This window comes from Balaenoptera ricei, chromosome 8, assembly GCF_028023285.1.
Source record: "Balaenoptera ricei isolate mBalRic1 chromosome 8, mBalRic1.hap2, whole genome shotgun sequence".
In the NCBI taxonomy this organism is placed as follows: Eukaryota; Metazoa; Chordata; class Mammalia; order Artiodactyla; family Balaenopteridae; genus Balaenoptera; species Balaenoptera ricei.
In genome coordinates, this window is record NC_082646.1 from 80972588 (window position 1) to 80988645 (window position 16058).

The 16058-nt window shown below is 34.7% G+C and overlaps 1 pseudogene; it reads right to left on the minus strand.

Annotated features, from left to right (window-relative positions):
• Positions 1-4521: 4521 nt before the first annotated feature.
• LOC132370192 (small ribosomal subunit protein uS2-like) overlaps positions 4522-16058 on the minus strand; it is a 30828-nt pseudogene continuing 19291 nt past the window's right edge.

Here is a 16058-nt window from a genome sequence, read left to right on the forward strand (position 1 = left end):
AAATAACAATTTATTTTTTTAAAAAATTGCAAAACATGTTCTAGCACATTCAGTAGCAAGGCTCTACCGGTGGTACACACATTAAGGTTTCTAGTTGGCCTGATTCAAATCTATACGCCTGGAAAGGTGGTTGTGCTTAGTGGAGCTTTTAAGAATCAAAATGCAAAGCAATGCATAAAAACAAGTTTGAAAACGTCAAAGAGTTTTGAGATAGACTTATTACAGTTTAGTGTATTATACCATTTATGTCCATTTTCCAATAATCAGTGAGGACTTTTATGTCAAGTATCTTATATTATGCCTTTATATCTGGTTCATACAAATACTCAACGAATGCTTGATAGATGAATGACTGTAGGGCAATGAACCTATAAATGAAGAACATAACTTCTATGGTGACATTTTAGATGCTGTTAGAAGCTAGTGTAGATATGCAGAAAGGTACCCTTGAGCTTGAAGTGTTTCAAGTACCATCAAAAAGAGATTCACCTTTTATAATGCTGTATGTAGACAGACACACTGTGTAGACAGTAATGTTGCCTGAAAAATTGAAATATTAATTCACATGCATAAAGTTCACATTGATATAATTGACTTTCAAAAGTGAAAATTCATATAGCACAATATGTTTTCTACAAGTAGCCACTATTCCCCTTACAACATGTTTGATCACTCAGCATGAAATTACTATAATATTATTATTCAGTTTTTAAAGATCTAGGAAAAGAAAAACAAACTGGCAGTATATTTATGATTTAAAATTATGAACATAAGCTTGAGGATAAAAACAAGCAAGTATGCTTAGGATGATGGTTGTAGCAGATGAGTATGATGCTTGTTAAGGTATATCTTGATTTTGGTGTCAAACTGCCTTCAACATTTCCTATCCAAATCCTTGGACTAATTTTGTTAAATGGAAAATGCTAAGCAGTTTGTCTTAAAACTGCCTGTAAGAACTACTCAGGCTTAAGAATGATTTTAACAGACATCAAGCTGAAATCTAACTAGTGGTAATGACAACACAACTCAATTTGCTCTATTCTTCAAGTGAACTAGATCCAAATTGTGCTGTGATAAATGACGTATAATAGTTCTAGGAAAGGAGTGATAGTAATCACACCAAACAGTTTTCTAAGGAAGAATCAGATTTTCAATCAATATAAATTTGGCCTGCCCATGGAACTAGCCTATGAAATAGGCTTATCACTCTAAAGACTGGACAAAAAGTAAAACTTCCCTTATCAAACCTATTCACCCTTTGGGCTAACGCTAATCATTGGGAGTCTCTTGCTACTGCAAATTTTCTTTCCATTCCAATAGCCTTAAAATTGCATTTGTGTAAAAAAAATTTAGTTCTTACTCCATAGCATGTTAAACTTAAAAAAAAAATTATTGGACTTATCATTTATTTTCAGGTAGCTTAAATGAAATTTCATCCTTACTTTTTAAGAGCAGCATTTCACTACAGTGTTCCAGCCAAACAAAATCTCCCATAAGAAATATGAATACTACCTTTTTTACTAGACTAAAATTCTATACAGCACTAAGGAATACGATGGCACAGATGTAAAAATAAAAAAAAAATGCAAACTTTGAGAATTATCTATTTATAAATGGGTAAATGCATAGCTTATATATTCCACTACTGATACTTTCAGGTTTGATTGTAGTAGGTATTAAACTAAAATTTTATTAAGTGCCTTCCGTGTGAAGAATATTGTATAGTTTTTGATTTAATGAACCTTGCAATTTTTCTTAAGACTTTTATTTAAAAAAAAAGGTTTTAGGTTATAAAATGAAGTGAACAAAGCACAAGCTGAAAACAAATATAAGAATATAGAATTTAGGAGAATCCAGTGACAGGGAGCTAATCAGCAAAAAGTTTCTAGAGGAGGAGGAATTTGTGTCTGGGGCTTGAAGATCATGCTCAACTTGGAAAAGTACGGGGTGGAAAATAGATACTCCAGGCTGGTCCTTAGTGAAGTATGTAGAGAGAAACAAGTAACCTACTGAGAATTATACTGATAATTATGAATAAGGACAGCTAATATTTATTGACCACTTACATTTTTTTCAAAACACTTGCTAAGTGCATTACTTCTGTTATCTCTATACCTTCATCAACTCTATGAGACAGTTACTATTATTATTCCCATTCTATGATTAGGGCCTCTAGGCCAGAGTGATCAGGTTAAATAGCTAGTAAACTATGGAGCTAGGGTTTCAGACCAGGTGAATTTAACTGCAGAGCTCACTCTCTTTTCCACAGTGTCCTCTATATTCTTATTCTAATCACATGCAGGTAAGATTTTTGGGTACTATATATCATTTCTGAGAATACCCTTAAAATAATTATTTCATTCTACCCAAAGTATTCATAAAACTGATACATATTCTATTCTTGTATTATAATTCTTAAAATATTTATTTTAGCATCCTGATATAAAAAAAGATGCTTGAAGGCCCAAATTGTGTTGACTCAGGACATTAATATGCACAGAAAAACCAGCTGAAGAAACAGTTGTTGGACTTAATGCATCCCTTTTGATATCAATCAAAGAGAATGCTTCTAATGTAACATATGGGGAAAAGTCAGTATTTCTGAAAAAGATGCATGAGGAACTGATATTTGATATGATAAACAATTAGAAGTCATTAGCATTTTCTTACACAGAAACATAATATGATGAAAACAGAACTTTATATATAAAATGTAATATATTTTAAGTGTATTTATAAACATCATATATATACTTAGTTATTTTTATTAAATTATATATGGATATATAGTTGGGATGATATATTAAATAGCTATATAGACATACCTATCCATAATTTAATCAAAATAACTAAATGATCCTCTCTAGAATGTCTAAAGAAACCAACTTGAGAAGCTTGGAACTGGGTGGAAACTAACTCCTGATCCATATAACTTCAGAGTTATTTTTTCACTGAGACTATCTCTGACTGGGTAAAGGTAAAAAAAAAAGTCATTATTTGATGGACAGGACTTTTTCAAAATGTTTAGAAAAACACCCGAAAATATAAAGTGGAACAAGACAACAGATAAGTAAGTGCATATCAAAAATAAAAGGATATTTAAAAGTTAATGGTGGATTCCATAGGTTTAGAGATCAATACACTCCTTTCTGTATAAAACATAACAATAGCAAAACAAAACAAAACAAAGCTAAAAAAGCACATATGAAGAAAACCAAAAAGAAATACCTTAGCTCAAAAACAAGAATAGCTTAAAAGATAGACATTACTATATATAAAATAGATAAACAACTAGGACCTACTGTATAGTACAGGGAATTCTATTCAGTACCTTCTATAATCTATAATGGAAAAGAATCTGAAAAATAAAAAATATATATGTATAACTGAATCACTTTGCTGTACACCTGAAACATTATAAATCAACTACAGTTCAATATAAAAAAAAGAAGAAACCAACTCTGCTCTTGCCTTGATCCCTAACTTCTAACCTTCATAATAGTGACAAAATAAATTTCTCTTATTTAAAAAAACGCACAAAAACAAGATTATCATGTTCTTGGGTCAGAAACAGGAGAGAGTCAAAGCAGAAGTTTGTTCTCTGAACTTTACAAAATGAAGGTGCAGCCTGCAATTCAGCTTTGATTAACTATAGGGATAAAAATATGCCAAAAAAAGCTAGCACTAGAGCTAAACTCATAGGTTGAAGTGAGGACAAGGTTAGAATTTCTTTACTTGTAAAAGGAGTCTCCAACTCCCCAAGCCCACACACACAGAAAAGAAGTGTACCTAGGAACATCTCACACTTGTGATAAATACACAGCATATAACTTTTGGCTGAGATGAGTTACTAACTTGTTGGTGAATGGACGTCTGATGTTCACAGTATCTCCCTGTAGAAAGAGCCCTAAAACTCATGTAAGACCTGAATTCTGACTGGGAAAATTGGAATCAGGTACAGGCAATCACAATCCCGCTCAACAGGTATAGGTGAGCAGAGTAGAAAAGAGAAGCAAAGTTAAAGGATCAAACAGAAAACGAAAACTTCCCCACAGAATAAGTCTTTGAACCCATATTCTAAGATATATAAGAAATCTATTTCTAAGAAAGTAAATAAAGTCTAAATCAGACCACAGAGGCATTGCAAGAAAAATCAATTTTACAGGACAGGGAACAAGATTTCAAAATAATATTTAGGAAACTCAAAGATACAAATGAAATAATAACATTTAAAATAAAAGGCTGATAAACATGAACCATTTTCAGAGTGAAAAAACATTAGCACTAGGTCCTATAAAAACAGCCGCAAAACTTGAAAAAAAAATATGGTTATTGAAATAACACAAAATAAAACTATAAATGAGGTGAACTTTTGTATAGCTATGATTTAAAAGATAAATCACATCATAGAGAAAAATAACAAAGAATTCACTAAGAACTACACACAGAGAAACAAACATATGTATATAGTCTCTTTTACCATCTTCAAAGAATTTCTATATTAATGTCATATTTATGAAATCAGGCAAACAACACTTGCATCTTAAAGACTCCACAATTGATGCCATATGCAAAACCATTATCAGGTCTAATATCCTGGATTAAAACAATAAGGAAAGTATTGAGAGTTTTCATATTCCCCCATAATCTGTTTTCAAAAAATCAAAAAATAAAACACAAGTATGACAGAAATCACTTTACTTCTGAAACTTTTAACAGTTAAGTTGTATCAGCTGTTTTGAACTCCAGTATAATACTTTAATTAGAAATAAAACGTAGGTTAATCTAAAAGAAAAACTTAGTCAAATGCATTTTTTAAAAAGAAAACTTTTAGCATGGTGAAAATGTGTGATCGTGGTTATTCATTTGTTCATATCTAATTGGTCAATAAATGGGATGCGTACCTTTGGTTGTAAATGTGTGAGTGAATAAAAGGTAGATATAACCACAGCTGTCTCTCCATTTCTCTATTACCCAAACACATTCATATATGTGTGAGGACAGATACATTCCTACGTGTGTGTGCCTGTGTGTAAGTATGCATATATATATATACATACATACCCACAAAATATCCTACTGAATCTAATTCAGGAATGTCATTTTTTTTAAGAAACTATATTTTCTGTCCATCTTATTTACATTTTCTGTTTAAGATTCTGTGGAAGAACAACTTAAGGACCACTCAGTGGCTGTTCCTACCTGTTCAGTGGCCTGAGCGGTGGAAGCCGCAGTCCAATCCCCGGTAGTGAGCTGAGCGCTGCAGTCTTCACTAGGGAACTGCTGGATGGCCACAGAGGGCACCTGCAGACCTGTCTGCAACCTCAGGTCGAGTAGCAGTAAATTCTCGGGAGCTGGAGCAGTCCATTCACCTGGAAATTCCTCCTGGGTCACACCTTTTCCAGCCACCGCCTGCCCTTCCTTTTCAATCTCTTCAGCATCTCTGTAGAAGTAGAGATCAGGCTGCCCTGACCCCGGGTGTTCATGGGAGACAGTGCCACGCATGCGCAGAACTTCCCGCGTCTCCCCCCGCCCCCGCCCCCGCCCCGCACGGCCCGCCGCCGCATCCACCACAGCAGACTATCGTGTGAGTTCCCTTATCGTTGCTCGGGGATGGCAATGTCCACATAGTGCAGAGGAGAGTCTGTGTGACACGGTGATGGTAGGTGGGTTAACATAAGACACCTCTGAGATCAGCCCTGGATCAGTAACCAAGGGAAGTCGTGGCTCCCAGAAGGCTACCTAGATCTCCTTAGGGAAGGTTCCAGGAGAGAAGCAGCCGCAATACGAGGGGTCCAGTGGCAGCAGCAAACTTCAGCACAGCTTGCTAGCCAGTATTCCTGGAGGATACAACACTGACATCTGCCCCGTTTTCAATGGCAACAATGGCACGAGCCGTCAGCAGAAGCTTCTCCCAGGTCCTCTTTAGGTGTATGAGGTAATACCATCACTTTTCATTTTGTAGATATACTGTTCTGTTTGGTAGTCAAGGTTGATGCTACCTAGGTGGGTTCCTGCTGCAAGGAATTTGAGGACATCCTTCTCCTTTATTTGCAGGACATCAAGGGATCCGGGTTTCCTTTAACTTATGAGATGAACCCAGAGCAATGCTGTATGGACCCCTCTCTGGGTAGTGCAGAAAAGCAGGAATGTCTCTTTTAATAAATAAAGAAAAGCACTATATTAGCACACACACAAAAAAAGTAATTGTTCACAGCAGTAAATATTTGGCAAGTTTCAATTAATGCAAAAATAATAAACCAGGTGTAAATATATTTCCTCTAATAAGTTAACTCTGATGACCTTGGTTTATCATGTTTACTGATTAGCAGTGGTTGAACATAACATTATTATTTAAACAGGTGACATTAATGTGGCTTAAGCAGCTAACAATTTTTTTTCTGTGAATGTGGAAATATATAGCATACTTTTATATTCTGGGTCTGAGAGAAAGGAATGATAATGTTGACACCATTTTAAAACTAATTTGTTTTTCTCATAAACTGAGAGGAGAGAGATCTGTTTTCCATCACAGTGGTCACTCATTATGCTCTCTAATTGAGTAAGTTGAGGAGAGAATACCCATAACAGTAATTCTGATGAAATTACTACTCCTTTTTAATGATCTCATATCATATTTATTTTTCATAGTTTCTATTCTAGGGGCAAGGATGCTTTTTAAAGCATAATTAATAATATTTTCTGCCTAAGGGGCTGCATTATCTGGTGAAAACTGTAGTCTTCTTGGACTAAAGACTCATTAATGTTGAAATCAATGGATATATGTTTTGTTCATTGCGATTCAACTCATTTCTCCATGAGTTACACTGTAGACCAAAATACTTGACTTCATTCTTTTTTCTCAAGAGAGAAGAATTTGAAAAGACCATGCAGTTGACAGAGAAGATCCTGGGCTTTAGCAGTAATGAGCTAGAGTACCAATGAGGAAAGAGAATTAACTGTATAAGCCTCAGATTTATAGTCTAAAAAATGCAGACTATAATAATATTTGCCTTGCAGGGTAGATAGCATTAAATAAAGTAACATAGTAAAACACCAAGGAGTGCCTACACATCAAGTTATCCATTGCCTTAATGGTGTGCCTTCTATATCTACCAAATTTCAGTGTCTTATAACAAGAAACATTTTCATATGCTTATACGTCTATTTATCTGCTGAAAGGTCTTTTCATCTGTGCTACACTCATCTGACCTCAGCTGGGTTTCTTCAGGAGCACGTGGTCAGTTGTAAGTTGTGGAAGAACTATTGATACCTCGTTTCAAATGTCTTTAGCTGGGATAAATTTACTCTCTTCCATATGGTCTCATTGTCCAGCATTCCAGCATGCTAGCTGGTACTTATTAGCATATGATTTGATGATGGTGCTGGAGGGAAGGGTGTGGAGTCCATGAGTAAGGGTAGAAATGTGCAAGAGTCTTGAGCCCTAGACTTGGAACTAGCACACAGCTATTCATGCTGCTTCCTACTGGCCAAATCAAGTGACAGGGCCACCTCGGATTTGAGGTATGGAGAAATTGACTCCTCTTCTTCTTAGGAGGGTTTGTGAAGTCTATTAAAAGGAGTATAGATACAGAAGGGAAGAATTGGGAGCATATTTGTAATTAATCTACTACAACCTGGCCCAAAGGGAGCAAAAAATAAATTTTTTTCTCTATCTATTGATATAAACACTATGCATAAATTAACTACCAAATCCTCCATAAAAGACAATATTGGATACATAAATTAATTCAGAATCCAGAGTACTAGTCTTTCTAAAGAATAAACACGATGTTCAGATTTCCCTTAAATATTATACTTTCAAAGATTTGCCTTCATCTGGCAGAGAGGGTGTCAGGTAGCTCATGGACCAGGCTACCTCTTCAGTCTTATCACTCATTGCTCTCACCAGCCTCTCACATATGTCAACCAAAAGAACCATGAACTATAAAGAGGCAAAAAGGCAGTTTATTTGGTGACTTAGAACTGCAATTTTGGGATCACAGATTCTGGAGGAACCCAGAATAGTGTCCCATCAGAGAAAATGGGTAAGGGTTTTGATGGGAAAAAAGAGAGACGTTCATGCAGGCTTACACAAGTTGTTTACCAAAACTTTGGATTGGAGGGTAAATTTGTTCTACATGTACAATTGGGTTGTGGAGCACATCTCATCCTTTACTAGGGAAAGGTATGTTTTCTTTCGTCCAGAAAAAGTCCAGTTCTCAGCATTATTCTTTGGTTTTGGCAATTCAGCAACTATTCGGCGGTTTGATTTTAGAGTGTTCAACAACAAAAGTTCAGCCCAGGCAGGGAACATAGAGGTCCTCAGGTCACATCTCAGTCATTCCTGACACAGCTCCTTTCACACATATATCCACAATAAGCTTTTCATGGGACTTTTGCACAATCTTTCTTTTCACCATTTCTTCTTATCCAGCAGATGCCTTCCCATACTCAAACTTTCAGCTCAGGCACCCACTGGTTTGATGCTCAATCCCATCCTATGCCTGTCTCCCTCAGAGCTGGGGATTCTTCTGTCAGCCTCTTCTCCTAGATCATGACCTCCTGCAGGAGGAATTTTCACCTTTATCTCTGTAGTCTCAGTGCTTGGAACATAGAAGTGTGTAACATATATTCAATGAACAAAGGAATATATGTTTCAAAAAATAATGTTTGTAGTGAATGGCATCCCATATATTTAGTTCCATTTTTTTAACCCAGTAGGGCAAAGCGCTATACTAAAGATAGGATATAATAATGACAGAAGAAATAGATTCTATTGCCAAGATGCTTGCTCTTTTAGGGAGAAAAAAAGTAGATCTAGAGAGAAATACTATGAAGTACTACATTTTCCATAGTGGATTCCAGTTTGGAAGTCAGTCTAGCATGTTTGATACCCAGCGTGTTTTCCCCAGTAGAACAAAATAACGGGAGATCTCGATTATAACCATTTTGAAACATTTTGTTTTATTTCTTTTAAGCACCAAGGGAAAAAAATATAATTTTTTTGGTTTTCGTTTGAAAAGGAAATAACCCCATTTCAAGTGTCTCAGTGTTAGAAAAGGCACTGTGTATTCCCCATGAAAATACACAGATGCTCATATATTTGGGAAATTAACATACATCTTCCACAAGGAAATGTATGAAGACTATTTCATTGAAACATTTTAATTTAAATGGAAAATCTAGTGAGAAATAGCTGAACTTTCTTTGAAAACTCAATAGCAGGCAATACTGAATTTCAAGCACCTGCAGTATGGCAGATATTTAGTTATGTTTTAGAGATAGATGCTCCTATCGTATCCAGATAAGCTTTATAAGTCGGTGAGGTAGATTTCTAAACTGATTGTTTCAATACTGTATGGTAACAAATGGGACCTAATTAAAGTTAAAAGCTTCTATTCAGCAAAGGAAACCACTGAAAACAAAAAGACAACAACCTACTGAATGACAGAAAAAGTTTGCAAGTCATATGACTGATAAGGGGTTAATATCCAAAATATTAATCAAAATGTCATCCAAACAGCTCACAAAATTCAATACCGAAAACAAACAAACAACCCCGTTAAAAATGGGCAGAAGACTTGAATAAATATTTTTCCAAAGAAGACATACAGGTAGCCAATAGGCACTCTCAACATTGATAAGCATCAGATAAGTGAAAATCAAAACCGCAATGAGAGATTACCTCACACATGTCAGAATGGCTATCACCAAAGAGACTGCAAATAACAAATGTTGGCAAGGATGTGGAAAAAAGGGAACGCTTGTACACAGTTGGTGGGGTTGTAAATTGGTGCAGCCACTGTGGAAAACAATATGGGAGTTCCTCAGAAAACTAAAAATAGAACTACCATATGATCCAGCAATTCCACTCCTGGATATATATTTAAAAAAACCAAAACCACTAAGTCAAAAAGATACATGCATCCCAATGTTCATAGCAGCATTATTTAAATAGCCAAGATATGGAAGCAACCTAAGTGTCCACCAACAGATGAATGGATAAAGAAGATATAGTATTTATATACAATGGAATATCACTCAGCCATTAAAAAGAATAAAACTCTGCCATTTGCAACAAGGGGAATGGACCTAGAAGGTATTATGCTTAGTGAAATAAGTCAGAGAATGACAAATACTCTATGTTATCACTTATATGTGGAGTCTAAAAAATAAAACAAACAGAAGTATATATATAAAAAAAAGACTCACAGATATAGAGAACAAACTAGTGGTTACCAGTGGGTACAGGGAAAGGGGGAGAAGCAAGATAGGAGTATGGGATTAAGAGATACAAACTACTATGTATAAAATAAGCAACAAGGATATATTGTACAGTATGGAGAAATATGGCCATATCTTGTAATAACTTTAAACGGAGTACAATTTATGAAAATATTGAATGACTAAGTTATAAAAAAATATTACTACATGGTAAGGAAAAGAGCAGAGAAAAATTTCTTGTAGTCTAGAGGAAGGATACAGGGTCTGGATTAGAGTGTTAGGAAACTATTCCTAGAGAAAGTGTTGCCTCAGTTAACTCTTTAAAACTGAGTAGGTTTATCAAAAGATGGCGAGAGATTCTACAGGGCAAGTGTGAAAGGCATTCCAGATAATACTGTGTGTTGTTTGGAGCAAATATTTTATAACTGGCTACAATTACTTTAAATTGCCGGTAGTGAAAATGGATTATACACTGAGAAATCCATCTAGAAACTATTGTTGTGAACATTGGTGGTGCCACCCACAAAAGGTGCTGTAGGAATTGTGGGGGGAATGCTGCACTGTAGTTTATGATTAGGAAGAAAGATGACATGAGTCATCCTACAGTGCCCAGGACCATACTAAACAAAGATGTATTGTCCCACATTCAACGTGACTTTAAAATCCTTACCAGATCATTATTTAGATGAAACACACACACACACAGACACAGAGTCATCTGATTACCAGAAACTAAACTATAACTATATAACTGTTTCTATAGAATAATAAAGTTTTTCATAAGGGTCTAATACATAGTAAATTTCATGAGTAGTTTAATTTACAATAAATAAATATGTTCAGCTATAAAACAAACTAAGGAAAATAATATTTGTCTCATTCAGAACTTTATCATGGACTGTTCAAATTTCATAAAATAATGTCACTAATACTAGTGCTGCTTGTGAGATGTGAGTTGTCAATACAGTACTCTTTTTTTTTTTTTTAGTACAGTACTCTTATAACAGTTTTCCTTAAAAGTTGTTGAATTTATGACTACTGTATTTTATGTATAGGTACAAGCCTGTAGTCACTTCACTTCACTAGGTTCTAGAACTCATCATGCTTAAAGATCTTTTTTGATCCACCTCCTAGAGTAATGGAAATAAAAACAAAAATAAACAAATGGGACCTAATGAAACTTAAAAGCTTTTGCACAGCAAAGGAAACCATAAACAAGATGAAAAGACCACCCTCAGAATGGGAGAAAATATTTGTAAATGAATCAATAGACAAAGGATTAATCTCCAAAATATATAAACAGCTCATGCAGTTCAATATTAAAAAACCAAACAACCCAATCCAAAACTGGGCTGAAGACCTAAATAGACATTTCACCAAGGAAGACATACAGATGGGCAAGAGGCACATAAAAAGCTGCTCAACATCACTAATTATTAGAGAAATGCAAATCAAAACTGCAATGAGGTATCACCTCACACCAGTTAGAATGGGCATCATCAGAAAATCTACAAACAACAAATGCTGGAGAGGGTGTGGAGAAAAGGGAACCCTCTTGCACTGTTGGTGGGAATGTAACTTGATACAGCCACTATGGAGAACAGTATGGAGGTTCCTTAAAAAACTAAAAATAGAATGACCATATGACCCAGCAATCCCACTACTGGGCATATACCCAGAGAAAACCATAATTCAAAAAGACACGTGCACCGCAGTGTTCAATGCAGCACTCTTTACAATAGCCAGGTCATGGAAGCAACCTAAATGCCCATCGACAGACGAATGGATAAAGAAGATGTGGTTCATATATACAATGGAATACTACTCAGCCATAAAAAGGAACGAAATTGGGTCATTTGTAGAGACGTGGATGGATCTAGAGTCTGTCATACAGAGTGAAGTAAGTCAGAAAGAGAAAAACAAATATTGTATATTAACGCATATATGTGGAACCTAGAAAAATGGTACAGATGAACTGGTTTGCAGGGCAGAAATTGAGACACAGATGTAGAGAACAAACATATGGACACCAAAGGGGGAAAGCGGCTGGGTGGCAGGTGTGGTGGTGTGCTGAATTGGGCGATTGGGATTGACATGTATACGCTGATGTGTATAAAATGGATGACTAATAAGAGCCTGCTGTATAAAAAAATAAATAAAATAAAATTTAAAAATTTAAAAAAAACCTCATGCTTAAAAATTTATGTATTAAAATATATCTTGATTTGTTATAAATAAGTTTCCATTTATATCAATTTTAAAATGAGGGCATTATTTAAATTGTTTACATTATGTTGTGGGCAAATTATATTGCCCATGAATATCTTCTTCTAACACTCATGAATGAATGTTAAATTTTGTGAAAAGAGGAAGTTGACTCTGATACAATTGAAAACCACTCTATAAATTAAGTTGAATATGATTCATGTATGTTAGCAAAATATACAGACTACTTTCTCAATGCCTATGCACTACCAAACTATGATTGTTCCTGAAATTATAAAACATGTTCATATATCATCCGGGGAAAAAAATTATATCAGCAAATAGTTTGTCAGTACTCCCACTTCATTTACCTGTGCCATCCGTGCCTCTGAAGTGATTTGGATTAAGAAAGTCAAAGTAGGAGATAACAAGATCTTCCCCCACCCCCTTATCACGTGTAACTTTCAGGTACATTGGGATCAGCTGTGGTTGCAGTTAATTATGCCCAGTTCTGAATATCTTTCAAGGGAGTGAACATCTCTAACTCAATTTTTCTCAAAGTGCGGTCCTAGGACCAGCAGCTTCATCATCATCTTAGAACTCGTTAAAAATGCAAAATTTCTGGCCTCATCGAGCATTAGTGAATCAGAAATGCTGGGGCTTTGCAAAGAAAGCTGTATTTTCATAGTCTTCCAGGTGACTCTGATGTTATACTCTAAGGTTTGAGAATCTTTGTTCTAACTCTTAATCTTTGAGTATGAAATTTAGTATGATGGAAATATATAGCTTTACACAGTTACCTAGAATTACTGACTGCCAGAGGGCTTCATAATAATTGCCTATTTCTAGGTTGCTATTTAGATAGTCATGTCTAGGCTTCAGAGTCTTCCTTAGGCCAATGCAGGTGCATTGGCCAAAATACTATATATATACTGTTAAATTTTCCTTCATTTACTGTTATTAAAAGATATATGAGAAAATATGTATATACATATATGTTACTGAAATCCTCATTAGGCTGCCTAATCACCTTGGAATCTAACAGAACAAACGAGAAAATAGTTAATTTATCTTTGTTACAACTGAAAGACTTTTTTTCTATTTGAATCGTTACATTTTAGTTAAATAAAGATGATTGGACTACATTAGTACTCAAGATCCCCTCCAGACATTAAAAAATTGTCAATTCTAAAAACACTGCTAATTATAAATTAAAAAGTGGGATAACTACACATAACTATGATCCTAAGGATGTGTTAGGGAATCAGAACATCCTAAAATTATATTGGGACATAGCTGTGATAATAACAATGTGTACTCATCAAAACATATTTCTACAATATAATAATAAACAGGACAAAGAGATGAAACATACAAACTTAATAGAGAGGTAATTGATGTGTCATCTATAAGAGCCAACTATTTAGATGACTTGTATTTTGGAAAGTATGATTCCATATGAATTTTATACAAATAATTGGATAGAAATCATTGTCCCATATGGTACTTATGGAAGATATACACAGACTAGTTGTATTACTTTGCTTGTTAAGATGACGAAATCATTGTAAACTAAGTAGTTGCTTAGTGGTGGGTAGTAAACAGTTAATTCAATCAATCTTGTAACTTTGATTTATGAGTGAGAATTTTGTAATAAGTAGATATTGAGCCCTGAGAGCACATCAGAATTGGGTCACAAGGGACCTTATACACAAATTAAGCATAATGAGAAACTGAAAACTCCTTAGGCCCTGGCATCAACTGAGAAGATGGCTCAAATACCTAAATATCTAAATATGAGCCAATTAAAGGCAGTAGTATGCCTTTAATTCTTTTATCTAAAATAAATAAAAATTATTATAAATAATAAATAAAAATTATTATATTCTATATGACAAAATTGTACATGTAGATAAATACCTTTGTACAAATGTTTGTATATATTATATACATTGGATACACTTAAAGAAGAGCAAAAATACTATCATTAGAGTCTAGGATGTTAATTCACTTTCATAATTGAGATCTGAATGTCAAGAAGATTAAAAATATATTCAGTATATGGACACATGTAGAACTTTTTGTTAATATTTCTATCTCTAAAATGTTATATTAAGAGAAAAATCCTCCAATACTTCTGTTTAATGGTATTATTTTGAATACATCTGAATTAAGAAGACAATCTACTATATTCCATCCTGAGTAGCCAGAGGTGTGAATATTTGAGACTATATTTGACATTTTAGATATAAGGTCTCAGACTGAGTTTACAACCCCTCCATTGTATTTTTAGTTCATTCATTCAACAAGCACAATTCAATTTGTCCTATTCACTGAGGGTAACCCTAAGAATTAAAAAAATAATAAAATGAAGGAAATAAATTAAAGGGCTGCTGGTCTAGTGAAAAGGAGAGCAATGTGAACCACCATAATAGGGCCATTTAATTTGCCCCTAAATGATACAATATCCTGAGACAGCACATTGCAGTAGATTTTTAAAATCCACTGTGGGTTTTCAAGAGTGCCCGAGATATCAGAGGAATTACTGTCCTAATAACATTGCACAGTATTTTATGGGAATTTTTTATGTTCTCAAGAAGTTCTATGAAGACAAACCTAGTAGAGATTTGAGGTGTTTTTCAAAATATTTATGATTTTTAGTTGTTGTTAAGTGAGGTAATAAAACAAACTCTGTCACCCCAACGCCCTGAATTCCGGGACGCTTCTTAGTGTTGGAATCATCTTCAGTGACAAGTACTGGCCGAACACGAGCTATGAGGAGGGCATGCTTTCTGTCACTGGGAACCCAGGGAAAAATCTGACATAGATTCAACTTTCAGTTTAGATGAGGGAGCAGGTCCTAAATGTAAATAGCGAAAATCAGAAAAGTACCCATTCTAGTCTCAACCATTTCATATTTTGTACTTCTTTTTATGTGTTACCAGCAGCATCTTTAATACCATTTTACATTGATAAAATGTATTGTTTTTTAAATTAATTTTTATTGGAGTATAGTTGATTTACAATGTTGTATTAGTTTCTGCTGTACAGCAAAGTGAATCAGTTATACTATACATATACATATAGCCACTCTTTTTTTAGATTCTGTTCCCATACAGGTCATTACAGAGTATTAAATAGAGTTCCTGGTGCTATACAGTAGGTCCTTATTAGTTATCTATTTTATATATAGTAGTGTATATATGCCAATCCCAATCTCCCAATTTACCCCTCCCCCCCACTTTCCCCCTTGGTAACATGTTTGTTTTCTACATCTGTGACTCTATTTCTGTTCTGTAAATAAGTTCATTTGTACCGTTTTCTTTTAGATTCTACATATAAGCTTCATCACATGATATTTGTCTTTGTCTGACTTACTTCATTCAGTATGACAATCTCTAGGTCCATCTATGTCCCTGCAAGTGGCATTATTTCATTTTTTATGGCTGAGTAATATTCCATTGTATATATGTACTATATCTTCATTATCCATTCATCCATCAATGGGCGTTTAGGTTGCTTCCATGTCCTGGCTATTGTAAACAGTGCTGCAATGAACATTGGGGTGCATGTGTCTTTTTGAATCATGGTTTTCTCTGGATATATGCCCAGGAGTGGGATTGCTG